This window comes from Babylonia areolata, chromosome 17 (genome assembly GCF_041734735.1).
Source record: "Babylonia areolata isolate BAREFJ2019XMU chromosome 17, ASM4173473v1, whole genome shotgun sequence".
NCBI lineage: Eukaryota > Metazoa > Mollusca > Gastropoda > Neogastropoda > Buccinidae > Babylonia > Babylonia areolata.
This window is the reverse complement of record NC_134892.1, coordinates 1,643,812-1,648,811: the sequence shown is the minus strand read 5'-3', so window position 1 is coordinate 1,648,811 and position 5,000 is coordinate 1,643,812. Positions and strand designations below refer to the sequence as shown.

At 48.3% G+C, this 5,000-nt stretch overlaps 1 protein-coding gene across 2 annotated transcripts in view; it reads left to right on the top strand.

Annotated features, from left to right (window-relative positions):
* LOC143291574 (uncharacterized) overlaps positions 1 to 5,000 on the top strand; it is a 96,934-nt gene that overhangs the window by 11,343 nt on the left and 80,591 nt on the right. Inside the window, exon 3 of one of the 2 annotated variants that reach the window (XM_076601501.1) lies at positions 3,097 to 3,163. The exons of the other annotated variant lie outside the window; for it this stretch is intronic. The gene's annotated coding sequence lies outside the window, so the exon portion shown is untranslated. The remainder of the gene's footprint in view (positions 1 to 3,096; positions 3,164 to 5,000) is intronic. 2 annotated transcript variants of the gene reach the window in all.

Here is a 5,000-nt window from a genome sequence, read left to right as displayed (position 1 = left end):
ATGGACTTGCGACAGATACCAAGGCAATAAATACAAGGCAAGAAGTTTTGCAATCAAATTACCCCACCACTCCACACCTTCCACCCCCACTAACCCCATTACCTCCTCAGCCCACCCAACCCCCCGTATATATACACACATACACCTTACCAACCTCCCCCCAAAGCTGGTCACAGACCGTGGTACCAATTACTTGTAAGTCCTGCGGGCACTCCGCGAGGCCGTGTGGCTGGGGTTATCTCACGGTGATCAACACCTGACAGGCCCGGCCAACAACAGACAAACACGGGAACGCACGCAACCCGTCGCTATATCACTGGCACAAAGTGAGCCCCTCGCTAGAGCCTCCAATTACCACAGGTAAAGCATTACGTAGGTACGAGAGAGAGAGAGAGAGAGAGAGTGTGTGTTTCGTCCTGCACAGTACAGTAGTAGTAGTAGTAGTAGTAGTAGTCGTAGTAGTAGTAGTATAGAACAACATCTGTTCCTGTTTGAATGTCCGTCAGTCAGGTCAGAAGGCGGGCAGTTTGATGGGCGCCAGTTGTGATGCTATTGTCCTGTTATTTGCCGTGGGTATGTAATTAATTTATAACGGGAGGGAGGGCGGGGGGATTGTACGTGTTTGTGCACGTGTGTGAACAGACGAACGTTCCGGATAATGGGTTTTGTCAGTTGTAGATACACACACACACATGCATCTCGCGCACGGGCGCACACACGCACACACACACACACACACACATAAAAGACACGTTGTCGCTCACACCAGTTTTGCCCGCGCGCACACAAACACACGTGATCGCAAGCATTAATTTTTGTTTTGTTTTTTGCATGTCCAACACACACACACACACACACGTCTCTCTCCAGCACTCAGAAGATAACGCAGACGGTATAATGTACAACTGTTCACACCAGTGTTTGTGGAGAGTGGTTGTCGAGGGCTGTTAACATACACCCCCGAGCGCCCTGCAGTTTACTCCAAGGAGGGGCAGGGGCCAGTCCACTAACTCCCGTTCCCTGATAAGGACGGAGCTAACCCACTAAGTCCACACCCATACAGGTATACTGTATACTGTCCACATTCATTTCAAGCCCTCCTGGCCTTTGGCCCGGACTGTCCGAGACTGATAACGTCTTCTTTACATTGCAGTATCCGTCTATACGGACAGTTTCCACTGTTTGGCATTGAGGGACTGGTGTTGGGGACTCCCCGTGTTATTCAGCAAACATCGTATGGTGTGTACGTGCACGCAGTGAACTCTCATACTGCAAGCAGCCGTGGGTTCATATATACATGCACACATGTATGTGTAACACACACACACACACACACACGTAGGCACGTACGCACATGAAGGAGCGAACATCATGAAAACAAGAAAAAATCAGTTCCACCAGAAAGAGTGGGAAAATACATCTGATACAGACCTAGGTGCCGCAAAACTTGACATGAAAACGAACACTAGCAATAACAATGATCAACATAAACGCAGCATATTGGACCACCTGTGTACACCGCTGACAGAAAGTGAACGCTGTCTGTGGACTGAATAACCTGTGTGCGGAGCAGACCTTGATAATCTTTTCCCCTTAAAGGCCATTTTCAAGGATTTTTTTTTAATACACAAAATAGATTTCTATTTTACTTTGTCAACGGCAAGTCTACTATGGGTGCCGCCAGTTTGCCTTTTTATTTTATTCATATTTACCAGTATTTTCCCCCGAGATCTCGCGTTGAAAGTTGGGACAAGAATGGCCGACGTGTGAAAAGCTTTGAAAAAAAAAAGGGCAGTAAAATTTGTTCCGCATGGAAGGCTTTTTTGGGGGGAGGGTGGTATTTTTGGAGCCCCCCGTAGGAACAGACACGGGTCTGGCCTGTAAGAATTGTCATTTGGCAAGAAAGGTGGCGGATCATTGAAAGGCGTTCCAAATACTTGGGCAAAACGTAACTTCTTGATAATGGAGTGAAAGGACTGCCTTCCCTTGCGCCTTGTCGGGTGTGAAGCGTTTGCATATTGAGCAGTTTTTTTGTGTTTTTTTAATTTTTTATCAGAATCGGGTGTCACTGCGTGCATGTGAAGTGGCACACGCCGTATCAGCCAAACCATGTTCCCCTCACACACGGAGAATGAGAAAGGGGGACAAGGGGGAGGAGGGGGAGAGAGAGGGGGGCAAGGGGGAGGAGGGGGAGAGAGAGGAAAGGAAAGGACATGTGTGTGAAAGGACCCCTGCAAAATGTCATGAACCTAAGCTTGGGAAACGCAGTGCGTTAATCCCTCGTTGAATACCTGCCTGGTTATACAACCTCTGCTTGGGGATAGCAGTCACGTCTCTCTCTGTCTCTCTCTCTCTCTGTCTCGGACCCTCCTGCAAGCTGTTATTAGTTTGATGGTAGTGTCTTTCGCCTTATCAGACTCTATTGGACAGTGTTGGGGGTGTAGTGTGGTGAGCTTTTCCCACTACCTGAGTTGATAAAACACTGCGTTGTAAGATGTCCTTGGAGTTTCTGTTCAAAGTTTGTAGACTTGGAAAAGAAAGAAGGAACGGCGAATGATTTATAGTTATTTGTTGTAAGTGAATCAATGGGTATGTAATCTCTCTATCTTTTAAAAAAAATTGTTGTGAGGTATATTATCTCTCTCTTAAAAGAAAAGAAATTGTTGCGAAAAACAATCACCAGATCACGCATGCACACACACACACACACACACACACACACACACACCACACACACCACACCACACCACACCACACCACACAGCACAGCACCACACCACACCACACCACGCCACACCACGCCACGCCACACCACACCACACCACACCACACCACACAACAACAACACCAACAACAACACAACACAACACAACACAACACAACACAACACAACACACACACACACCAATATCCATATCCATCTATCTATCTGTTTCTACACACACATCAATGTCCATATCTATCTATGTATATCTGTGTATCTTATCTATCTATATATATCTCTGTGTGTGTGTGTGTGTGTGTGTGTGTGTGTGTGTGTGTATGTGTGTGTGTGTGTGTGTGTGTGTGTGTGTGTGTGTGTGTGTTTGCAAATAGAGAGACAGACAGAGAGACAGACAACTATGATGGAGCACTGTGACGGCCCCGACAGCACTGTGTCCAGGTATGCATCCTCACGCCTTGCTCAATCCCCACCCTGTTAGTCCCCTGGGCAATAACATCACGGACACGACACAAGGAGGGGGGGGGGGGAGGAAAGCAAACCGCCAAGAGATAATAATGGGAGGGACGTCCGCGGTTGAAGATGTCACCTGTTGGGCAGGGGTTGACGCAGCGTAACACCGTAGTCAAGCAGCACGAACCAAGACCCATCATCGTGGGATCAGTGTGTGTGTCCGAGATAGGCGTCCCTCGCCAGTGGAGCCACTGTGTTTCTGCTCTAGGCCTAGCTGGGCCGTGCACAGTGTGGCCCCTCACCCGAGCGATCGAGCACTGACTTCAACTTGTGAACGAGGGTAACGAGGGTGCGAAAAGGAAGGGTTTTCGGTGACGCTCAGGCAGGTTTGGAGGGTTCAGGGGGTGAGTGGCTGGGGTGAGGGGAGTGAGTTTTTTTTTATGGGTGTCTGTATTTCTCTCTCTCTCTCTCTCTCTCTCTCTCTCTCTCCTTTAAAGTCTTTCTTTAATGATAGCAGTTTCAGTTTATCTGGGAGACGCCCCAGCGTTCTGACAAAGCCATACATGTTCGCTGCACCACACTTACTGGGCAGAATGCGTGACCACTGGCAGCAGCAGATAACCTCAAGATGCTTAGTCAGGCCTTGAGATGTGGTCACACACACACACACACACACACACACACACACACACACTACACACTTTTACACCTTGAAACTGTATGGTCTGTCGTTGTCTCTGTGTCTTGTCTGTCTGTGTCGGTCGGAGATATGTTTTGCTTGTAAGGCAGTCAGTTGAACGGTCACTTTTCTGCTCTAATAGGAATGTGTGTGTGTGTGTGTGTGTGTGTGTGTGTGTGTGTGTGTGTGTGTCTGTATCTGTCGGTCTCTGTGTGTGTGTGTGTGTGTGTGTGTGTGTGTGTGTGTGTGTTTCTCCCTGTCTCTGTCTCTCCTTCTCCCATCCTCTCGTTCTCCTCTCTGTCTCTGTCTCTCTGTCTCTCCTTCTCCCTCTCTTTGTCTGTCTGTCTCTCCCCCTCCCCTCCTCTCGTTCTCCTCCCTGTCTCTGTCTCTCTGTCTCTCCTTCTCCCTCTCTTTGTCTGTCTGTCTCTCCCCCTCCCCTCCTCTCGTTCTCCTCCCTGTCTCTGTCTCTCTGTCTCTCCTTCTCCCTCTCTTTGTCTGTCTGTCTCTCCCCCTCCCCTCCTCTCGTTCTCCTCCCTGTCTCTGTCTCTCTGTCTCTCCTTCTCCCTCTCTTTGTCTGTCTGTCTCTCCCCCCTCCCCTCCTCTCGTTCTCCTCCCTGTCTCTGTCTCTCTGTCTCTCCTTCTCCCTCTCTTTGTCTGTCTGTCTCTCCCCCCTCCCCTCCTCTCGTTCTCCTCTCTGTCTCTGTCTCTCCCAGTTTCTTTTTTGTTTTGTTTCTGTAAGCATGTATTAAGATGATATCTTTATGTAGATTTTATTCGGACAAGATATGTAATCACCCCTTCAAATGGTGCCATGGCCTTATTGAAGAAACTATCGATTCGTCTGTCTGTCTCTTTCAGTCCTGTCTTTCTCTCGCTGTCTAACAACTGGTGGTTTATTGATAAGTTTCAGTCTTACTTTGCCTCTGTCTGTCTGCCAGTCTGTCTGTCGGTCTGTCTGTCTGTCGGTCTGTCTGTCTGCATCTCTTCCTTTCTCACTCACACAAAAATAGCTGAATCATGCTGAGGGTTATATTTTTTTTGGTGTCATACCGTGTACATGTATTTCATGGTGATATCGCTTCTGTTGCTGACCTTTACTGACAGCTGTGAATCTCTCTCTCTCTCTCTCTCTCTGTCTCTCTCTCT